Source organism: Argiope bruennichi, chromosome 4 (assembly GCF_947563725.1).
Source record: "Argiope bruennichi chromosome 4, qqArgBrue1.1, whole genome shotgun sequence".
Taxonomy (NCBI): domain Eukaryota; kingdom Metazoa; phylum Arthropoda; class Arachnida; order Araneae; family Araneidae; genus Argiope; species Argiope bruennichi.
Genome location: NC_079154.1, coordinates 55,305,173 through 55,330,724, shown reverse-complemented (window position 1 = coordinate 55,330,724; position 25,552 = coordinate 55,305,173). Strand labels below are relative to the sequence as shown.

Below are 25,552 nucleotides of genomic sequence, written 5' to 3'. Positions count from 1 at the left end.
ATATTTTGCTTGGCTATTAATAAAAAATGTTTCTTAATATTTGTGACCCGATTTTTATCAATGCATTTTACTGAGGGGAGTTGTTCTATTACTTTTAATTTTTAAAGAAAAAGACTCTTTTCAAAGGAAATTATCATAGATTTACAAAATGTTTTGGAACTAGTATATAAAATCTTTAATATTTTATTTCCTGTCATACTATTGTATATTTTTTTTCTTGTCGGTGTATGAGCAAAAAAAGAAAAGGTTATTTCTTTTTCACTTATTTCCGAAAAGACCTGATTTTCATGAAAATTCAGATTTGGGAAACCCAAATGAAAAGATACCTTTAACATTGCAAATGCTGAAATTAGTTCTTTCCTCATAAGCAAAAATGATTATTACTATGATTTAAAATCATATAGTTTGTTTTTTCGTTAAAAAATATCTGTTTATAAAGAGATCTAAGGAGTATTTGAGCTTTCATTTAGATAATAAGTAAATGGGAGATATAAAACACATGAAAGTTGTCAACTGAAAAGAAAATAGATGTGGTATTCTGTAAACTACTCTAATTGATGGTGTTTGATATCAAAATTTATATTTGTTTAGAACATACAAATATCGGTTTTGAAGTTATACATTCATAATATTGCAGATATAGATCGCCACATTTGTCACTGATCAAAAGTTTTGATACAGTATCAATCTATTATTAACTACGCAAATACGACGCATGTAAAAGCTGTCCCAGTGAAGTAGAATAAACAATTATTTCTTGAAATTGTGGTGAAAGCTTATAAGCCAGTTAACAGCTACGCTACCCGAGCCATTGCTTTTGTATCGTGGTCATGTTACTCTGCTGGGAACCACAAGGTCCCAGGTTCTATCTTCGCGCATCTCAATCCGCTACATTGGTGACTTCGTACAGCTGTTGTGGCGCCATCTTCGCACAGCAAACCAAAGTCGTCAGACTCACTTGATGCAGCAACAGCAACCACTAGCCATAACGCTTAGCGCTACTCAAATGAGTACAGGCGCATTCAAATCAACAGCTAAATACATCACCACTCAACAGCCATATCGTTCGTCTCACTTCCGACTCACTGGAGGGAGAGTCTGTGGTGAAAGCTTATAAGCCAGTGAACAGCTACGCTACCCGAGCCATTGCTTTTGTATCGTGGTCATGTTACTCGGCTGGGAACCACAAGGTCACAGGTTCTATCTTCGCGCATCTCAATCCGCTACATTGGTGACTTCGTACAGCTGTTGTGGCGCCATCTTCGCACAGCAAACCAAAGTCGTCAGACTCACTTGAAGCAGCAACACAAAAAGGCCGCAGCAACCCAAAAGTCGTCAGACTCACTTGACGCAGCAACAGCAACCACTAGCCATAACGCTTGGCGCTACTCAAATGAGTACAGGCGCATTCAAATCAACAGCTAAATACATCACCACTCAACAGCCATATCGTTCGTCTCACTTCCGACTCACTGGAGGGAGAGTCTGTGGTGAAAGCTTATAAGCCAGTTAACTGCTACGCTACCCGAGCAGTTGCTTTTGTATCGGGGTCATGTTACTGGGCTGCAAACCACAAGGTCCCAGGTTCTTTCCTCGCTCATCCCAATCCACCACAAAATATAATATCTATGCACATGTATGAAAATACTTTGAATTCCATGTAATTCATTTATAAAAAGTTTTATATATTATATTTTTATATGATCCCCTTAATGTAAGAGTCAATTATAAGTAGGCTTTATTTACTATCACCTATGTACATCGAATTCTAATTTCACTCTTCTGTCTACAAATTTTTGCAGGCATAAGCATATTTCTAAAATTATTAGTACCTATCACAAATTTAAATGGAAACATTTGTTTCAAAGATCTCAATTTATTTAATGCAGAAAAATTGTCATATGCAAATATTTGTCTATTAATGCATCCTCCAATCGTTATAACTTTAAATGGAAACATTTGTTTCAAAACTGTGAATTTATTCAATACATAGAAATTGTTATATGGAAATATTTATCTATTAGTATATCATTCAATCACTATAACTTAAAAGAAATACGTTGTTTGATCACTTTGCATGCTGTTGTTCACTTTGATGGGTCGACAATTGCAACTTCAATTTACTAAAAAGGAAAAGAAAGAGAAATTTAACATTTAAAGCATTTCAGAGAAATAATGCAATTTTGAAGAGCAAAAACAATTCTTTGCCCACAATTGCATACAAAATATTAATAATTGTATGCTTTCTTTTAAAATGGCATACTTCAGCATGCGGGATGAGGAATGTCTTGAATTTCGAGGATTTACGCAGCATGTTATCGCAAACATACATTAATCCTTAACATGTGATTGCTTAACACAACCTTTCCTTAAAATTTCATGTGTAGAAAATAAGGTTTTGTTGTTAAAAGATTATTTAACAATGGAAAAAGGGGAGTGCGTACCAGAAGGACGTCTTCAAATTATCCAATCTCTATCAACTTAGCTTTTTCACTCTAAATTAATTTCCTACCTAGGTGCTTTTAGAAATCGAAGATGTCATACTTCCCTTTCATCATGTGCTTAGACATATGCTCGATTAGATATAGTAGACTAAGAGAAATTAGAGCCACTATCAGAAACAATAATTCATTAAAAAAATTTTATAAACTGTTTCGGTAATTATTGCTTACGTTTCTTCAGTTTTCAACAGAGTCAATTTATGTTTATTCTATGCATTGCAAATGCACAATATGAAATTTTGTAACACTTTACACGCACTGTAGGAAGGACTCAAATTGCCTTTCAGTATAAAAACTTGTGGTGTTTACCCTGCAATATGGTATCAGTTATGCACATATAAATTGTGAACAAACTATATTATTACTTCCCCGTGTAATTAGTACCAGAGGAAGGAAGAGTGTTTTACAGATATTTTAATGGTTGTTAAATGGAGATCAAGTTAATGCGCCCGTCTTTGACGACTATTTGATATGTCTGAAGACAAAATTAAAAAATCCTGAATATATAAAAATTTTAGTGATATATATTTAATAGAAGCCAAGATTTTGCATATTTTTAAAAACTATAATACTCTATTCCAGAGGCTATATAAACGCAAGAAATTATTTCCAATGAAATTAGAAAATTTTCTCTCTGGAGTACAATTACGGAAATAACTCGCTTGTTGCGATCTAAGCGTTGTTGTGCCGTTTTATTATTAAATTAGGAATTTTCTGTTTTCGTGTGCATTGTTGATTTCTGTAAGTGTACATTTCTGATGTGTTATATTGTATTTTGCTGTTTCTATCATATGGTCTGCCGTTTTTAGTGCGCTTGTATCTGTTTTTTATGTTTACATGAAGATTAAAGCATCGTTGTCTGTTATTAAGTGTCTCACCGTCCAATCCCTGCTCCGAAGAATTTCCGTAGCAATATATTCAATCATCTGAGAAAATAAACTGATAAATGTTAATATTATTTTGAGAAAATCATTTTATAAGAAAGTTTTTTTAAGAAAAAATTACACACTACAAATGTATTTTTCATATCCGTTATTGCATAACTAAGTTTAGAATTCTATTTTTAAAACAATATATAAATTCTAGGAAAGAAAATACGTTAAAAAAGTTGAAAATTCTTATTTAAATTTAATTTTATAAGAATAACTCAAATTAATTTATTTCAGGAATTGCTTATCTAATGCTTAAGTTTTAAGATTCGTTCAATTTTCCATATTTTCTAAAGTAATTAGACAACTACACAACTTTTAATAATTTTATCGCTTAGTTTTCCTTGTTATTTTCCTTTTCTTAAAATTTGCTTAATATCACTAAGGAAATATTTTCAGTTTAATTCGGTCTTAAATACAATACTTTTTAAGAATTGTTTTATATTTTTTACAACAATTTTTTATCTAATCTTACATTGTTTTTAAAATCATATATCTTTAAGAGCTAACGCAACACAAGACTATACATAAAATAGAATATTTTATATTAAAAAAACGTTCAAACATTTTTTTAAAATTATATTTATTTAGAATTCTGGAAATGTGAAAGAATATTAAATGCGTTCCCTTATTTTTTAATAATTCTCTTATTATCATGTTAATATCATGGTATATTATTTTTAAAATCTTCCGAAAAGTTTTATTCCTTCTTATTTTCCTCTTGGCAGCAATTCAAAAGCAAACGATTTCAAGTACAACTCATTTTTAAATGAAATTTTATCATTTAAATTCAAAGAAATACGAATAATAAGTTTAGGAAGTTAATGGCTATCATTAAAAAGCGCTCAGTAATGTAGAATTCTTTTAATTATAAGGATATGTCGAAAAAACAGGAATGAAGTTTGCTTTCATTTTTGTAAGATTCCTGTTTGTATTGTAAAAATATTTCCGAATCGTAATGTTCAAAAGCATTTTTATAATTTTATCTAACTTTTTTTCCTCCTTTCAAAACTAGAAGCTAAACATTCATTAAAAAAAAAACATTATTTTAGAAAAGAGGAATTCATTAGCCACTTACTAAAAGAAAGACTTTGAAAAGATAAAAGCTCCATTGAAAATGGAATGAATATTTTATTTCAGATTCCAGGAAGTCTCACAAACAAAATAAGGCTCGCTGCTTTCTTTTAAATATTCTGTTATTTGACTATCGGTACAGTCAGTAAAAGCAAAAAAAAAACAATCCACATTATTTTTAAATTAAGTATTTACAAATACGGCATGTGTGGCGGATATTTGATATTTCACAGTAAAAAAAACAATGGAAAATTTTAGATTTCAACTTTCGATCCTTCACAATCGTCAACAGAGAATTAAGAATTTGTTTAGTTACTAGAATATAATAATTTTTAAATTTCAATAAGTATAAACTAAATTTAAAGTTGGAGATCAAAAGCAACTTCATGTTAGCAGAGCGTAAAAAAATGAATCTCTAATACAAGCGTCGTTATCATCATCTGGTCATGGTTTAAATTTCTTGGTTTTAAAAAAGTCATTTTATTTATAAATATTCACGCAAATAACTTCAAAACAGAATACTAGCCCATCAAAACTGAAAGAAAAACACTATTTCAAATTTTTATGTATCCGCATATACGTACTAAGACAGAAATTCACAATTATAACAATTTTTTTAACCAATTTTGTTCATAGATGTTTTATAAAGTGTCTCATGCTCACCTATTTCACATCAATAAGATAAAATATGTTTTTCAATGCTTTTCCCCACCTTTTCCTACTTTTTTTAGAAATTTATTTGTTATCCTATAAGCACAAGATATTGCAGGATATCTCTAAAGTGTTGTTCGGCATTTAGAATGTTAAACAATACTTATGAAATATAACAATGTTGCTAAGTATTTCATATGACATAGGAATTTCACTTATAATCTCTATATAGCTTTGAATTTGTCATATAATATCATTACTTTACATCGCATTTCTTTTACACTTTTGTTTAACTTGACTTGCTTTCTGTATGAAAAGATGGGATCAATTTTCACAACTATCTGAATGGTTAGATTTCAAAACTTTTGCACAATGGCATGTTATCAATGACACTACATTACTTTTAACATTTTTAGAACATATTATGAGTTTGTGGTGATAACATCATAAGCCAGATAACAACTTCCGGAGAAGAGTGTACACTTTTGTCCAGTGGCTTTGTTACTCGGCTATGAACCCTAACGTTGCGAGTTTGAACCTCAACCTGCACATTGGTGACCCTGGTTTTGAACAACCGCATCCTTCGTTCTGCTGTCGTGGCTCCATCTACCGGCAGCAACCACTCACACATAACGCTTGGCGCGATAATCACGTTCGTCGCTTGCCATAACTGGCGCGATAAACTCTACCGACTCACTGGTGGGGGACTGTTGTGGTGGTAACATCATAAGCCAGATAACAACTTCCGGAGAAGAGTGCACACTTTTGTCTAGTGGCTTTGTTACTCGGATATGAACCCTAACGTTGCGAGTTCGAACCTCAACCTGCACAAGTTTATCGATTGACTGAATTAAATTTCGATTCCATACCTGCGAAATCCCTTGATAGATAGTTTATGAAATAAAAGTCTTTCAAAATACAATAATATTTATAGTAATGAATTATAAATTAATGATGAATAGATATGTAATTAACAATATAATTATGTATGTTAATATGCATTTCCCCTTTAAAGTACAAGTAAAAGCATTCTTTTAAAACTGTTAATTGATTAATTTACTGTATTGATTTATTTACTGTATCATGATATATGATGCATAAAATTTGACATTCTGTTTTGGAACCTTTATAAAAAACATTAATAAAATAATATATGTATCCATATTGTAATTTAGATTATGTAATGGCAAACACAATTGAAAATATTTCAATCAGTAAATTATCGCATTCGATGCATTTTCATTACACTCTAAACCTGAACTTGAAACATGACTAAACTATAGTTTAGGAGATTGGGTCAACGTCTTAGTAAAGAAACCGGTTTGAGTTATATTTGAAAAGTTTAAGGAAGTTTCCAGACTTTACTTTTCGACTTAAAATCCAGACAACAATTTTTAGACATTAATTTCATGTCTGGTGAATATAAACAGCGATATTCTATCTTGCTGCATGCAAAGATAATTTGTCTGAACCTTCCTAAATTAATAGTGAATTTATTAGGAGGGAATGCAGATATGGATCTGTATATTTTATAAGTATACAGATCCACATTTGCATTCCAAAAGGGTTTATAGTACTTTTATAAAGTAATATAAATCCTTTTATTATTTACTCATGAAAATGTTTTATCTATTGTTATAGAATTTTTCTTTTAATAAAGATTAACAGTCCCATCACTAAAACTGAATATGTAAAAGAAACAAAAAGAAAGAAAAAAAATTTTCAATTTTTGAAAGTAAGGAATTATAATTTTACATTCCTCCATACAAAATAGATTAATAAGATTTGTATCTTAATATACTTTAGAACACTAGGATTAGGTCAATAGCCTAATTATGAAAACTTCTAATCTCAGCAAGATTGAAAATAAAAGGAGGGGAGATGTGCCACAATTTTTGGATGACATCACATTGAATTTCCTCTTAGAGTATATTTGCAATAAAACAAAAATGAATAAATAAAATAGACTGTAGAAATGAGTGTGACAGAATGTTAAACCTTTTTTATTCATTTTTGTGGTAGATAAATAATTCCATTGGCCTTTTGTTTTATAAAACATAGTTTTGATTTTTTTTTTTTAACTTTATGTGTATAATGCAATGAGACAACATGTTTTGCGCAGTTTTGTAGTAATACATTGTTTATATTTTTGTAGAAAATTAGAAGGATTTGCTGTTTAAAGAAAAAGTATTTTTTTATAAATTTGCTGTCAATTCTCATCTAATCTTTATGCATTAGTTGTTAAGAAGTAATACATATGAAATTTTAAACGAATTATTAGCAGGAAAATTAAATAATTCTCTTATCAGCCTTGGTTGTTTTGAAAAAAAATGGCAATCATGATTTTTCGCATGATTGGATGTCAATATATTAAAATAATTTTATTGGTCCATTTTATGATCGAAAGCTATGTGTATTATTTCATAATATATGATTGATTGAATTTCTTTATTTAGTAAAAAGCAATAGTTATACAAAATAATGGAAATGTTAATTAGTCTTCAACTTAGATATCTCATTACACGTTTGAGAGACTCGAAAGTACAAAACTTATTTCTCATTATGCTTTAAATAGTTTTAAATTAAGATATTCGTGTGATAAAAGAAATTTTTGATCACATTATATGTGTTTTAATTTTGTTCTTTAAAATCATCAATATTACGAACATTTTTTTCTTTTAAAATATTTTTGCAAGAGAAATACCTCGAAAGTGTCGATATGAAACATTTATAATATATTTTATCTTTAGTATTTTTATACTTAAATGATTAAAAGTGCTCTTTCGAAACATAATATGGAAATATTTGAAGAAATTTCAGTTATATATCCATTTTACGCCAATGATCTTTATTTTAAAATTACCAATAAAACTTATTTTGAAGTGTAAATAAATAAATTACCGAAGGAGAATATAAAACAAAGGCATTAGAATCAAATTTACTAAAGTAAAAGAGAAAATCCTCTCGGCAAGCTGGAAGGTAAAGATAGATTCCTTCTCATCTGAGTTACTGCTTTCGAACTCCTTTCAGTTCGTTGACAAAAACCAACGGAAATAGTCTTCCCGAAATCCTCCAAATAACCCAACCCCCAACCCCTCATAAAATTGTGGACGTTGAATAAGGCATCCAATACTTTGCATGGCATTCTTTTTGATGATTGCAACACTTTCTCTATAGTTTGTATACATGTACGTATATTTTCGTTCTCTATGGTTTCTATGCGTGTATGTGCTATATTTCGTATTCGTTCGTGAAATATTATATATTAAAGCAACCATAGATAATGGGGTTTTTTTCCTATCGAACAATTCAGTATTTATTTCAAAACAGATAATATCATAATACAAATATTATGTAAATTATGTATAAATCTAGGCTTATTACAAATTTATATTATTGAAAATCCTTGAAGTTTTTACTAAGTTCCAAAAAGTTTATATTAATCGGCAAGAACTTAATGTTTATTCTGCCATTTTAAACATATTTTTAAAAAAAATTAATTATAGATTTCCTTTCAATATAATATGTTCAATATATATATATATATATATATATGTCTTAATTCTGGATGTCTTGTCGTGAGAACCATTGCAATAGAAAATCCTCCTATAAAGAATCTACCTAAAACGGCTGGAAATGTTTTTAATATACTGTTTCTTAGTGAGTACAATAAAAGAGCATATTGTTTTCTTTTTCTTGCGTTCTGTGTGCCATTTTCAAAGGGAACAATATTTTACCGAAATTTACATTCGTTTGCAGATGGAGTTTCAAAACAACGCACTCAGTTGTCGGCAGTTTCTGAAATAAAATTCTTACATCTATTGTCAGAAGTAATCCTAAAACTTCGAAATGCTCGTTGTGAGACATAAAGAATAATTTTATTATGTGGAAGATGTTTTTGTCTGGCAACCGCTCAGGAATGTAGCTATTTATTCTCCGTGAATTTTGATTCCTATTTGTGTAAGCATTTTCATGAATTTAATTTAGAAAGTCTGCAAGTGTTTACTAAATGTTCAGACACTTGCCTTTTTTGTAATACAGCCTAAAGTTACACACAAAAAAGAAATTTGCTTCATAACTTCAAAATTTTTGCATAAGAATGTAATGCAATTTTATATTAAGGCTACATATAACTAAAAACGGATTTGAAGTAAAGAAGGTAAAAAACACTAAATACCATTTTTTAAAGAAATTTTCTTTAAAAGTGCAACTTTTTCAACTTGGATTAATAACATGTTAATTTTATTAATTTGAAACGATTTATATTGCAATACCTTTTCATTTGTAGACAAAATTAATTATTTTGAGATTTTACAAAAATTTTTGAAATTCGTACCTGAAATTAAATGAAATTCTTTATAAAAGAATTACATGCTTTATTTCAAGATTTTTAGATGAAAATTCATATATTTATTGACGCAAATATTATTTTTAAAACATTTTTTGCAACAATTAATTTATGCTTAGCCTCACACTAATATTTTATTTCCCTTTTTTAACCCAATATTAATTTTTCATTTTCATTTTCCATGATGTTATACTTATTTTTGTTCAATGGCAATCGAAAGTATCGTTTGAAAAATTATTCTTGTACTTGCGGTCTTAGGCTAGAGGTTTTTTCATCTGATTTATAGTATTTTTATTAAGTTAAAGAATTAATAGGGAAGAATTAAGATTTTAAAAAATTTCATCTTGTTATTTAATGACTGAAAAATACAAATTTAATTCAATCAGTCTATTGCAAAATAATCAGAATGTATGTTTAAAAAATATAAATGCTACAAAATGAAAATGAAAATGAAAATTGTACTTGAAATGAATTAATGTCCGAAGAAAAAAATTCTTTTTTATCTTAACTTTATTGTTGTTACTAATGGCTTTACAAATAGTTGTATCTAATAATTTGAATTAAAAGCAGCTGTAAAAAGGTTCAATGAAATGGTCTAAACATTCACGTACAGGTTTGTTTATATTTGATTGGTGTTATTCGACAATAATCATTAACAACGATTTTTGCGCCAAGCATATTGGCATTTTATGTATATAAAGATTCATTCTATTATTAAACGACGAATGAATTTAAGTAATCGCTTTGTCATTTTTTATATTTTTCAAAGAATTTTATATATATAAAGAGTCAATCTGTTATTAAAAGACTAATGAATTAAGGTCACTTTGAAATTTTTAATAGCTTTCTATTACAATTATTACTTAAACTTTTAATCTTTGTCTTATTTAACATGTTTATTGTTCTTTTATATTCACATATATTTTGCAAAATTATAAGATGCAGCATATGAAAATTATCTAGTCGTTTTATCGCGGTCTTTAAGGATGAAACAGAATGAATTATTAATGAAGATTGCAAGCTAATAAATAATTCTTTGTAGAATTATTATAATTTGTTATTAATGAATTTCTTTCGTTTCTCACTTTTAAAATAATATATATTTATCAGTGCATGTGGAAAACTTTTGCCTTTTTCAAAATAAAAGTGAATAAAAGCTGATAATATATGACGCATTAGTGCAACTGCAATTAAATATGGAAAGGAAGGTAGTTATTTACGTTGTTCTCTTTTATAATCTGAAAGATCAATGTGAGTGCTTGAACCATATAGCAGAATACACATTATTTATCTTCAAACATGATTTTTACTCACTCATTTTTCGATTTTTCTAAAACCAAAGAACTATGAAAAAGAAACTTTTTCTGGTTGTCATTGTTTCAGTGGCATCTACCTCCTAGATAACGATGTAATTCTATCATGCTAAGGACGTGGTCATTATTTTTTGCTCTATTGATTTTTTTCTATAATAGTAATCTCATTTTGTGTTATTAAATAGATTCAGTAATAAATTAAAATCACATTTAAAAATTTGTTCTTTTTGAATCGTATTTTCTTATATGATATTAAAGAAATGATATCCAAAAAAAAGTTCAAATAAAAAAATCCAGAATCCAAATCATATCTCATAAAATCCAAAAAGAAATAATACAAATAGGATGTATTTGTTTCTGCAAAATTAATGAAGTATTAAAAATTTTGTTCATTTATTACCTAGGGAAAAAAAATCTATGAAAGGCCCTTCGAACAAGAAACAAAATACAGGATGTATTTTGTTTGGATGTATACGGAATGTATTTGAACTATCAGCCGCAAAGCCACCAAATTTTGTATGGTGACTATTGAGGACATGAAAAAAAGGAATCCCCGAAAAAAAATAGTTCCAAAACTTGCCGATAGGGGAAATGTGGCGCTTTAAGCTTTAAGGCAGCTAAAATTTTACCTAAAAAAGGGGGGGGGGTGCAAAATGCAAAATCCCGATTACGTAGTTACGTTACACCAGCACCTGTATTTTGAGTTATAATAAAGAAGCGGGGCATTGAAAATCATTTCAAGTATCAGTTGATTTGTAAAATGCTTCCCACTTTAGCACAGCGCGTATTATTTGTAAAGCTCTTTTATCTTAATTAATCCAATGCAGCGGCCGCTCTTCGCGAATTTAGAAGTCGAAACAATTTACGTAAAGGACCTCTATCAATTAAAGTAGTGAAAACAATGATTAAAAAGTTTGAAATAATATAAAAAAATTCGGTTCTCTCAAAATTCGGCCTGGTAGAGGACGGAAACAGGTATCGGAGGATACTATCACAGATGTTGTGACTGCACAGATGTTGTGTTTTGAAAGAAATCAGACGAGCACTGCTGGTAATAGCAGCACACGTGGAATTTCCCGACAACTGGATATTAGTGCTTCAACAGTATGGAAAGTTTTAAGAAAAAACTTTCAATTTTATCCAAATAAAATTAGCCTTTTGCATGAATTAAAACCTACAGATTATGATCTTTGATTAACCTTTGCTTTGACATTTCTTGCCAGGATGGAGGTCGACGAGGCTTGGCCTTGGAAAATTCTCTGGAATGATGGGGCCCATTTTTATTTGAATGAGACTTTTAACCCTCAGAATTCTAGAATTTGGGCATCTGAATAACGCCATGCATTTCAAGAAATCCCATTACATTCTCAAAAAATAACTGCTTGGTGCAGTTTTACAGCAGATTTTATCATCGGACCATACTTTTTTCAGACTATTACCCAAGCAGGACCGCAGACCTGTTCCGTAAACGCTCAAATATATAATGATATGCTGAATAATTTGATTATCCATAACTTCAGCAAAGGCAATACTTAGATAAAATTTTCTTTATGCAGGATGGAGCACCACCACATATTGGTACCTGTGTACAGTAACTGTTGCGCCATCACTTTACAGAAGAAAGAGTCATTAGTCGCTGTTTTCGTGATGCATGGCCTCCTCGCTCCCCAGATCTGACTCCATGTGACTTTTTTGTGGGTTATTTAATTATTTTAACTCATTAAAATTTTGACGTCATCATAATTTTGAAAATAACAAAACATTCTTGAATAAGAAAATCAATATGATCAGTCTATATTTTTAAACATTGTTTAACTATGGAAGTTTTTATGTTCTCATGGACATCTTTTTTTTTGCATCTAAAAACTAAAATTGAAATAATTTCCTTTTAGTTAAAATCATCGATATCATTGATGCTTGTTGGCCTGTTTCTTTGTTATTTAAATGATGTGCATAGTTAGGTCTTGAGAAATAACGCCAATAAATCCAAAACAGTTATTTTTGTTTTGGATTTTGTTGATTTATTGAAATTGGCTTGGTTGACAGTATTCAGAAAGAATATGCACTACTGGCTTCAAAGCGTGTTTAGAGAATTCTTGCTCTTTCATAACTGAAAAAACTGGCTTCCTTCTAAAGGGATTTTTCCGAATTATTATATAGTAAAAATTTATTTCACATAAGAGAGATTCGGGGATTTCGAAATATATCCCTTCCTCTCTGATTTTTTAGCTTGCCTGTTGGACCATTTCAATAGCTGCTTCCAATTCAATCTAGTTCTAAGATCCCTTATAAATATGTCACAAAAAATTCGTGATACCTATAAAAATTAGGAAATAACTATTATATAGAGTATTTTTCGTGTAAGATAAGGCCGTATACCTATTGCCATGTCGCACAATTACTCCAAATAGAATTTATTTCTTCAGAAGGTCTCATTTCGATTAAATGTGGATAAATTGACCAAAAACTGGTCCATTCTAATTAAAAATGCCACGTCTGACAACATTTGCAGATGGAAAGTTTTACTAATAAAATAAAATTTAATTTAAATAAAAGCTTCCCTTAAAAATCAGAGGCCCGAAATTCTAAAGAAAGCGTTGATTCCTTTCAGCGTCCGAGAATTCTCGTTTAAGGACAAAAAACGAAATAGTAGAAGTCCCATGATATATGTCACTTTTCATATCAGAGATACATACAGAAAGAAGTTATAAAAGCTATCACCTGCTTTTATAATTATCAAAAACAGCTATTCGCGGAATGGTCCACTGTGGGGTATTACCCGATTCTCTCCTACAATACTTTCTCGTTGTAAATTTCGCATTCGAAAATCGTCAAAACATTATCATTCTAATTTTGTTTTAGTCTGTATTCTCTTTTAGTTTGTTCACTTCCACAAAGCAGAAATTACGAAAAGTTCCTTTGCATAAAAGTAAGCTCAAAACCACCTCTTTTTTTGGGGGGAGGGGGGTGATTATTTTTGTACGTAGGAGGAAAGAATAATAGTTTGATGGAGGGATGTTGGATAGACAGTATCGTTATCTGTTTCCGCTACTTTTTTCCTCCCAAACGATTTGTTTTGAAGTCGTTTGAGTGCGAAATTCATCTTTTGAAAGCGGTTTTTGGCCTTCATTTCAATAGTTTTCAGAGATAATGGGGTTTGTCAATCCCGCCTTTCCTGTCTGGAGGTGGTATTCGTTTTTGAATTGAATTCCAAGCTGTGATCACATTGTGTATTCATACAAAATAGTCTGATTTGCGGATGATTTGCTTCGTTTAATGATATGTTTGCTTTGGAAAAATTTTATTCGTTTCAGATTCTGCACTTTTTTCTATTATTTTATAATTTAAAAGTATCAGAAAAGTTCTGGCTTGACATTTTGTCCTTGAATACAATCATCTCCTCAATACCTTCAAGTTGTTCTTTCCGCAGTATGTTGGCAAAAATCTAAGTATGAACACGTGCGTATAGCAGATTTATTCTATCTCTAAGTTTTTGTTGTTATTTATGGAGTCATTGACTCCATGTCTGCTTTTAATCTGAATAATGCAAAAAGAATAAGAGCATATTCTTAAAATAATATGTTAAAATATTGTGTGCTGTTTGTTTATTAAATTCTAATAATTATTAACATTAGTGTAATAATTCCTTAATACATAAACGAAGTAAATACTCATTAAAAGATTGTTTAGGTTTTTCTTGAAACATCCTTTCAGCATTAAATATTATAACATTTAACATTTTTAATATTTTTAATATTTTTTGGCAATTACATGATTTTTAGAATGCATTGTGCATCGAAAATAGATTCCAATGCTGCTTACAAAAAACAAAAAAAGAAAAATAACAATGGAGTCATTATGACTCCATATCTCTGGCCACGTGAAGAAATTCATGTCTCTAGTTATTAAAGAAAATATAACCTGCAAGTCAGCAATAATCATGTATTTTAAGAAGGGATCATGATGTTATGCATTTTTCATTTAATTGCATTTAATCATAGTCTTAATTTCACTTCATAATTTAATTTATATAATTTGATTTTCTAAATTTTTGAGCTCTACAAAGAAAATGAACGAAACTGTGATGATTATATTCTACCCATGTAAAAGACTAGTGTCGGTTTAAAATAAATTTTCTGAAAATGGAATTAGATTTTATTTTATTTTCACAAAATTTATTTTTATTCCATTTCCGGATTTTGAAAAGCAAAAGAGAAAGAACGATTTTCAAGGAATTACATTATAATTATTTTTGTTTCTAATTCGAAATGATAGAAAAAAAAATTACTACAAAATAACAATTACATTACTGGATTTTTATTATTTACGGCAATTTTTCAATTTCCTGTTGTATGCTTTTTAAATCAAGAAAATATTCGGCTGTATTAAATCAAAAGAAATATAAATGAACGAATTTATTATTTTCTTCAAATTTATTCTATATGATTCTCTACTTAATAAAAAGCCTTTGTTTTGGAAATATATCCCAAGTATCTATTCATTTTTATTTCCTTTTTTATTTTCATAAAAGAGCAAACGATATAAAATTCAAAAGATTTCTAGTAATTTCAATCATACGACAGAGAAAAAAACTGCTGATTATCAACTAGTAAAGAAATTTAAAACATTTTCAGAACATTTCCTTGAGGGGAAAATCCTAATTTAATGTAAGAGATTGAAAGTGAATGAAATTTGAAAAGAAAAATTGTTTCTCGTTCAGAGTTTCTCTTCAAAACCTAAAGAAGAAAAGTATTTCGAATTCCTATTATGTTCCGCCATACAATTGTTCCTCTCATATTAGTTTGCTCGTTTTTACTTCATTATCCTGTCTTTTGTTTCAAATATGATACAAAAATTTTATCTCAAATTAAAATTCCACTAAGACAGAAACAGTATTTCAGATAAAATTTGAAACTATTATTTCGACGATCTCAATTCAGAAATATTTCAAAAATGCGAAAAAAAATATCATGTCTAAAGGGAAAATAATTTTTTATTTGAGTATCTTTTTAGCTTTTCTGCTCTCTATTTTTTTTAAAAAAAATTGCCAGTTTTCCAACATTTTCGATTAAATATTTTTATTTTTTAAATTTAAGCCTTCAAACTTTAACTTAATACATATGTTTTGCTATTATTTGAGTTTGGACTAAGTTCTTTGACGTGAAGAATTCCTTTTTCCAATAAACATATTCGGTTTTCATTCCTATGCCATGAAACATAAAAATAAAAAAAATATTTATATACAACGGCTTTTTTCGTCATGCGTGTATGTATTTAAAGTGAACAAAAATATAAATTATTTTCAATTACTGCATTCATTTAACTTAGGCTTTGTCATTCCACTTAGTAAAATTATTTAGGATAATTATCTGCACCCATTTTGTCTTAAAACTAATTAAAAACATGTATTTTAAAAGAAATTGTAAGAATCATAATGAAAATGAGATTGAATTTCCCGTATATGAAGTATAGTGAAAATATTGAGATTGTCAAAAAATTCGAACGAGGTTTTGGCAAATCTCCACGTTTTAGACTCCCCCTGAGTACGAAGAGACATTTTTGAGAAATGTCCATCCTTCTGTATGTGACAGTTGTAAAGCGTTTTGAACTAGACGGTTGAAATTTAGTATATGCTTTTTGCACCAAATTTGCATATCTCTATCGAAATTTGACCAAACTCTGTTCTGCGTAAGTCTGTCTGTATGGCTGTTTGAACATAAGTTAACACAACGGCAAAATGAAGAGAGTTAAATAAATAAAATTCGGTATCCAGATTTAACATCTATAGCTAAATCCAACAGGAAATTGATAGTCTATCTGTCTGTTCTTTTAGAGACATGTAACGAGATAACTCAAAAAATACGATGACTTACCTGAAACTTGGTGCATGATTCTATGACTACGAGTTTAGTTCTATGTTAAATTTTTGTTTCAATCGGTTAGTAAAACGCATCTAAAACATAAATTCGTTACTATTAACGGAATGTCAGGAATTAACTACCAAACTTCTGGCTAAGGATCCCACGATAGAGTCAGTAAAAATGTTTAATTCATATCAAGGTTGTAAATAATGTAGTTTAATTCCATGGAAGGCGCCCTCTGGGAGCCTTATGAGAGAATTTTCGAGAAAGTTTTGAATATGCCACTCTGGCTTGTTCTTTAATTTTAAAATTGTCACACAAAACATCGAATTTACAGTTCAATAGTATGGAAATCATAAAATGAACCAGTATATTGGTTTATCTAAAACTTTCTCGTATACCCTTTAATAAATGTTTTAACCATGGCGAAAAAATAGTTGCAAGATAGAGATATTTCTCATAAATCTAGCATTTTTAATGAATTTATCAAGATAATTTTTATACAATTTTTTGTTGTACGATTGGAACCGAAATTTCACACGGAAATATAGTTATTAATCAGATGATAACATAACAAATTTCATTGATTTAAGTCATTGCGTTTAAATTTTATTTTTACAGGCATGCGAGAGTACAAAGCGACAGAAGATCAAATTCTTTCAAAATTGGATAAGAATTTGATGATAAAATATTTGATAAGAATTTATATTTTACACGTTTTTCTTTGTATTTATAGAATTCCCTTATATTCTATCAGCCAAGCATCAGACATTCTATGATGGATTTCATTCGAACTTTAAAAGAAATCTACAAATTTGGTCGTAAATCTATATAAAAAACTTTCATCCGTCTAGTTCAGTAGCGATTTTGAATTACTATATTCACAGACAGATCCCAAACTATTTTTTAATCCAAAACTATTTTTTTCAAACTCATGGGGGACTAAAACGTGTGAAAATTCATCGAAGTCTCGAGTTCAAATTTTTTTTAATGGCAATATTGCCACTATACTTCGCAAGTAAAAAGCCGTTGTTTAAGTTTTGTGAAAAGTAATTTAGGATTAATTTAGAGAAATATTGATAATATTCGGAAATATCCGTTTGCATATAGCAAATATACAATCGTCAATAAAATAAATGGAACACCAATTTTTTAACTTTTTTATTCATTATCGCATCTCCACAAAATTGGTGTCTTAGAAAATAGCTCGAGAGGGATACTTTGTCGCAACTCATTTAATTAACTAAAGTCGTTAACGATAGTAGTTATTTAACTATTATATCTCGGATTCTTTTCCATTACAGCAAACAATCTCTCTCTCTCTTCTCTCTCTCTCTCTCTCATTCTCTCTCTCTCATTCTCTCTTTCTCATTCTCTCTCTCTCTCTCTCTCTCATTCTCTCTCTCTCATTCTCTCTCTCTCTCTCTCTCTCTCTCATTCTCTCTCTCTCATTCTCTCTTTCTCATTCTCTCTCTCTCTATCTTCTCTCTCTCTCTCTCTCTCTCTCTCTCTCTCTCATTCTCTCTTTCTCATTCTCTCTCTCTCTCTCTCTCTCATTCTCTCTCTCTCTCTCTCTCTCTCTCTCTCTCATTCTCTCTTTCTCATTCTCTCTCTCTCTCTCTCTCTCTCTCTTCTCTCCCTCTCTCCCATTCTCTCTTTCTCTCTCTATCTATCTATCTATCTATCTATTCTCTCTCTTCTCTCTCTCTCACTCTCTCTCTCATCTTGTCTCTCTCTTCTCTCTCTTTCTCATTCTCTCTCTCTTTCATCCAATTTGTCGCCATGAAATTAATTTCTCAATGAATTTTTGTGGAATTCCGATGATAATTTCGAGAGTTATAGGGTTTTAAAAATGCAGCTTCCAATGTTAAATGAGTCTTAGGAATTTTCGACGATTCTTAGGAAACTATTGCATATTTCTCAAAAAACTTTTATACACCAAAGAAAATTACCTCATTTCTTTAAGTCAAGAAATAAATGTAGAAATTTAATATTTTTCAGGAATTCTTATACATGAATGTAAAAAAAGTGAATTGCAACATAGTAAAATATTTTCATGCGAGCAAAAGTGACTCTCCAAAATGTGTGAATTTAAAAAATGTGAGAATACCCACATAAGTTTTCAAAATATTCACAAAAATTACAAAATTCCCTCAGTCGATTTCCAACACCCACTTTTTGAGGCACCGTATATTAAATTCATTTATATTTACAAATTTATTTTTCGTGAATGGCTATTATAATATCGTAGTCAGCCAAAAATTACATTTATTTTTACATCAGGCGATTTTATTTTAATATGAATTTTGCTTCCTTTTAAAAGTGATTACGATAATTTTTTAATTAATTAATTTCCTTTCAAACGCTATAAAATTGATTACAAGACTGTTGAGTGAAGGAATGTAAAATCCATTTTCACTTTTATCAGCAGTTAACGTTTGGAAGTAATTGAAATAATTGCCTAAGGAAATCCGGTTATTTCTTAACAGTCAGTAAGTTAATTAACTCTAAAATATTGAAGTTAATTCTATTATTTATATTCAATTAATGCTATTATTTATATTCGATTAATGCCGTGCACTCATTCATAAATATATTCGATTAGATCGAGGATATTTTCAGAATATCCTTAAAAGGATTCCCTCAGAGTTATAAGGAATTCGCATCTTTGCGGATGCATTTGAGTCAAAACACAATTTTAATATCCTAGTTCAAAAACTCTTTGTATGATAATATGTTATGTTTGATTCGTTTGTATTTTTCGTCTGGTTTGCATCAACTATTGCATCACAGATAGAAAGTCCATAACTCTGCAATTTTTATATTTTTCATGGTACCTTTTTTTCCCTTTTCAATAAATGAGTGGTTTTCATAAGTTTCATCACACAGTTTTTAGATTGCATACCAGCCAACAAGTATTAACATATTACAAACGAGCTTAAAAATGTAATAAAATCTGTAAAGATTTCCAACCAACTCACCTTTTTAAACTTCATAATTTGTCCATTTGCTACCAAAATGTGCTTCTTTAAATTTCTTCACTGGCCGCATATAATTCAGCATACCTTTTAAATTTCATCTTTTCGATTAATTGAATCTAAAATTTGATAAAGAACAGTTTAGATATCACAATTATAAATTGAATTTCACGTTTATAGCATGTTATATTTATGAAAAACTACATTTCAATGCTTAAGAATTAAAATATGTCTTTTAATAGAAATGAAATTTCAAAATTTGACTCAAATTTACGAGTTTAATGTTTAAACCTTTACAAAATTTCATCCGGCGAGAGTTTTTATTATTATCATTAATAATATTAACATGGATTTAAGTGGACATGTAGACAGACTTTTCAAGACTTATTTGAATCAAAATAAGGAATTTGATCCATAGATCATATTATATATTTTATCTTTCTAACTCGTCCCATTTTTGAGTTAATTGGTAATTTCAAATGTTCTTTTTTTACGGGCTAAGAAATATCACGATACACTGGAATCCAGATATCAATTTATTTGAAAACTGCTTTGCTCTGTATAGTTTCTACTCGGACAAATAAAAAATATTTTTTCTAGGTATTGTTCCATCACCATAAATATTACTCTCATGCAGTTCTATAATCAGAAACGTGAAATTATATCCAACAAATTAACTTTTATTTTGCAACATTTTCATAATTTAAAATTCTATTATTATAGTATTATTAGAAAAATATTTTAACACTTAACATTTACTTAAGCATTGAAATAATTAAATATTATTTAGCTCTATATAAAAGCCGAATGCATATTATTTTTATTATAACGAAATAACCATGTGAAGCTTAATAAATCTCTTATCTCTTTAACAATAGTTTCCGCCTGAAAATAAAATTATCTGCTTTTAATAGACACCGATAATTTCATAGGTTTAAAATGTCTTTATTGTACTCGCATTTCACCAATCAGTGATTTTAAAAAAATGGGAAAATGAATTAATGCATTCTTCTAGTTTTAAAATGTCATCTCTGCAGCAGAATATATTGGATATATTAATATGCCCGAGCTGTATATACAGTATTCTAGCAATATTTTGATATGCTAGAATAAAATATCGATGATATTTTAAACAATATGAATTTATTTTTTTCTTCCTTTTGACTTTCTCACATTTAGATGAATACTGATATTACGCTAAAAACACTCATGTCCATAAATTAAGGATAATGCAAGTTCAGGAAAAGAAAGAGTCAGAAGCAAAACAAATGTGACTTATTTGTAAAGCCTATTTATTAAACAAAAGGTAAAGAGCAAAAAAGATGCTATATGTTTGATATCATTAATAAAAATTGCGATTTTTTGCTCCCTGGAGCAAATTACTATTAAAAAAAACTATTTACAAAGACCAATATTACATGGTTGGTATGATGGTTAATACATAGTATGTCTCTCAGACGATGCAATACAGTCCGTACAACGCCTAAGCATGTTGAGTATCGAATTATCGATCTGATTTTGGGGAATATTACACCACTCATCAAGCAATGCTCTCCGAAGTTCCGGTAGACATGTAGGAAGTGATTGACGGGTTGTAACTCGTCTGTCAAGTATGTCCCACACATTCTCTACTGGATTCAAGTCCAGTGAGAATGCTGGCCAGTCCATACGGGTGATATCCTCAGATCGAAGGCATTCGTTTACGATGTTTGAATGGTGAGGACGGTCGTTGTCATCCATAAACACGAATTCTGCGCCCATGGCGCCCCGAAACAAACGTACATGTTGCTCCAGAATGACGTCCCGACAGATTTGGCCTGTCATGTAGCTCTCTATATGAACATGTAGGTCAGTTCTGGAACCCAGAATAATGCCTCCCCAAACGAGCCATCCTGCACCACCATAATGGTCTCGTTCAATGATGTTCTTTTGGTGGTAACGAGTACCTGGCGCTCTCCATATGAATGTCCGACGAGAATCATACTGCAAGCTAAACCTCGTAGGAAAATATCACACAAGCCCACTGATGCGTTGTCCAAAATTCATGCTCTCTACTCCAGGCTAACCACAGGCGACAGAGAGGTGCAGTAAGTGGAACACATCTGACAGTCCTACGAGTATGTAGACCAATCTGTCCTAAGCCTCTGTACACGGTCTGCCTTGAAACTGTCGTACCAGTGGCTGAAGAGAGCTGACAAGACAGGTCTGATACTGTGCTCTGTCTGTTTCTTTTGGCAGTAACAGCCAAATACCGGTCCTCATTCGATGACGACAACTGAGGGGTGACCTGTGCTGCAACGTCTACTCACATTACTATCATCTTGGAATCGTTGCCAAAGCCTAAAGATGACATTTTGGACGATTCCAAGTTCCTCGGATACTTCCAGCTGGGTACGCCCACATTCCAGACGGCTGATAATTCTACCACGTAAAAAAATCATTCAAATGCTTCCTTTGTGCCATAACTATGCGATTGTTGCACTGAAAGGCTTATAAAGCGCTTGCGAACAATTTTTCTTCTTTCTTCTCTTACACTCTCGTCATTGTGACGTACTGTCGATGTCATCTGGTAGCTTCCTGCAATTTGCATATGATTTTTGAAGATGTGTGTAGTCATTTTAGGGGTGATATTTTAGAGTTCGATTTCCGCGTGACTCTGAATTATCCTTAATTTATTGACATGAGTGTATATATGGTAAAGCACCCTTATATATCGGTTAAGGGACTAGTGTGAAACGGCATGTAAATGAAAAGACATCCAGTCAAAATTTTAAGAAACAACTTTTATTATTATATCTTAATGCTTGTAATAAAAATTCTCTGAAAAGTAAACATTAAAATGTTTACTTTTCAGAAGCTGAATGAAGTTTATGAAGTTTTATGCTGAATGAAGTTTTTAATATAGTTGTAGTAATTAAATTTTGAAATTAAATATCGTTACGGAAAATAAATTCTCCATACGAAGATTTTTTTTACTGAAGTTCCAACAATATATTCCAATGCTGAATGAAATTGAAAACAACTTAATGATGCGAATTTTTTCCATTGTTGAAAAATAGACAAGAAAATTCTTTTAATATTAATTTACATGATGAATAATATATATATAGAAATTACAATACCGCGAAAGTTAGGAGACAGATGGGCCCACATAATTAGGTATTTAATAGTACTATGATGTTAAGGGCATTGTCTCTCTTAAGATGGATTATGTGCCAAATAGAAACTGAAAATGTTAGAGTATTAAAATAAAGCGTGTTTTACATCAGTGACAATATAATATTTAAAATATTTTGTTGAGGGAATCATGAGTATTAAATTATGCATAAGACATTTTATTGATCTTGAATAAAACCAAACAACGGATCGTCAAAGGCGGCTTGTAAGACCTAAGAGAACACATCGTCCCTATACTTTATCTTACCAAAATGGCAATATCACTCCTTAAACTCAACAATCCAGAACAATTGGCCACATAAATGTTCCAACTTCTGTTCCCCTGATTAAAGAAATAAAGAACATCCGAATGAGCTGCTCTTTTCACAAAATAACGCTAAAGAATAATTAATTTGGGGGCTTCCGAAAGAGCAAGGAAGGTTATTCATTTGTCGCCAATAGAACCTCTCACTTGCCACATTGTCCCATTCGGGACGATCCACATGATTTATCGCCCTTCATTGGAAAAATTCCCAAAAGATTTACAGACAGAAATGTCTCGCCTTTCCCCCTCCCTCCTTCTATGTGGGAAACAGGAATCAAGAGATATACTTTAGATGGAAATTTTGTTCTTTATATTCCGGGGATTAATCTCTTAATGAAAGAACGCTGCTGTGCAGGACGAAAATTTGCATGCGGCATTCGGAAAATTGCGTCGTTTTCGACACGGGAGAATGAGTCGGTGGATCGGTTTGTCGTAATTGCCTTGAATATTCTTACCCCCATATTTTACGTCGAATAACTTTACTTTAACGAACATTCGGAGAGTTTTAAACGACGCGGTTTTCGATAATTTATTCTTTAAAGAACTGCATTTGGGAATTTAGAGAAAAATTTTAAACAATGATTCTATATGCTACAAATTATCCCAGTGATTCACATATCTAACTTCTAGTTTTTTTCGCCCCCTTTTTTTAAATTTTATTCCAAATAATGTTTGTTTGTTTTTTACTATAATAAGTACAGTACACTCCCGAGTATCCGGTTCGCAACTATCCGGCTTAGTTTTCTTTTTTCGTCATTAAATGAGGAAGGCAAGGCGCTGCATTAGCAGCATTGCCAAGACATTAGAAGCGGGCTAAAATGCAGAAGCAGTCACCTATTAAAGACTTTTTCAAAAACTAGAATTGTAATTTTTTGACTGATATCTTAGGGTTACCTCTTCATATCTGTGCAATCATTCATCAGTGAAAAATGAAATCAGTTAGATTCAATTTTCTAAAGAATTAGGCCTACGATTTACGCTAAAGTTTTGTTTATGTTTCCAGCATTTAACTCAGACCATACAGAATTTATGTTAAAATGTGAACGGTTTATATCCTTTAACTTACTTTTTATCTTATGAATTCTTGAAACTTGCAGTGCAGTATATAAGCAACCAGTACAGAGCCTTTTATTTTAATTCGACACGTTACCGGCAACTACTTCTATGATTCACCAGGTCGCAGACGCGTTCATATTTTACATGACTAGAGATAAATGGATGACTTAATACTCAATAAGAAATGGGAAAATACGTATTATAGCAGGGAGTTTTGGTATAAAAAATTTTGCCTTCTGGTATTCTTTTTCTCCTTGTTTGTTATGGCCGAACACTGTCTTTAACATAATACATCCATATTACTGACAAATTCTCGAAATGCCTTCTGGTATTAATGGGCAAAAAAATGAGCTCATAGAACTCCGGGCTATCCGGCTTTCGAAAAATTCAAATTTATTGAAAAAATAAAAATATATCTAAAATTGAAAAAAAGCAAATTTGTCAAAATTTAGAAAACAATTGCATAGGAACTGATTTCATATCTTTAAAAACGAATTTATTTTATTCTTAAAATAGAATTTGAGCTATAATATTTTCTGACATTAATGCTGAAAACACAAAAATCCCGCTTAATTTCAAATTAATTAAAAATTCTAGTGAAAATTACACAAAAAAATTAAATGCACATTCATACCATATAAAATATATTTATGCCAAATTTAGTAATTCTAAGTCAACAGTCATGGACATAGAAAGCCAAAAGGTATGGATTCTCTATTATTAATGGTAGAGACTGCAACATTATCTTCCATGTATATTTCGTTTACAAGAGACTGAAAATGCTGTCGTTTACAAAAGAGTAACTTTGTGGATCTCTTGTAAGAAATGCCCTGGCAATTTAAGAAAAAGTAATTAACCCAAATAACTGAAAGAGGAATAATTTTATCAAGACTCTTTTCACTTCACCATGCTACAAAAAATGAAATCAATGAAATAAAAAAAGGTTTGCATGTAATTCGCATGATATTGCAATAGAATTATTGCTCAAATGTACACAAAAACCCAATCTTATTCAAGTTCATATTTTGTTTTCATTTTTTAGACGTTTAAAAACAGTTTTTATATTATTTGGGTTTTTTTCCCTTTTAAAGATATTTCTATTTTAGGAAATAAATATCCTTTCAGATTAATTTCATTTCAATTTTATCTTCAATGTAATAAACAAAAGAAATTAATTTATATTTTTAGGACCCATTTGTAAAACTGTTTTCAATTTTTCAATGCTTTCTTATATTCAAGTACTAGTTCTTTATTAAGTAAAAATCATCCGAGTCGAATATTCAAAGACAAAATAAAAATGAAACCCATGAACATTAAATTTTTTTCGAAAGATCTAAGAAAGTTTAATAAGTTAGAAGAG

General features: G+C 30.3%; 1 long non-coding RNA gene across 3 annotated transcripts in view; it reads right to left on the bottom strand.

The window, feature by feature from the left end:
- Nucleotides 1-25,552, bottom strand: part of LOC129966981 (uncharacterized) — a 53,456-nt gene that overhangs the window by 14,501 nt on the left and 13,403 nt on the right. For 2 of the 3 annotated variants that reach the window (XR_008784334.1, XR_008784333.1), the window contains exons 2-3: nt 19,659-19,774; nt 1,958-2,123 (exon numbers count right to left, since the gene is read on the bottom strand). This is a non-coding gene — a long non-coding RNA (uncharacterized LOC129966981). Of the gene's footprint in view, nt 1-1,957; nt 2,124-19,658; nt 19,775-25,552 lie in introns of those variants that run through there. The other variant, XR_008784335.1, reaches the window with a different exon arrangement.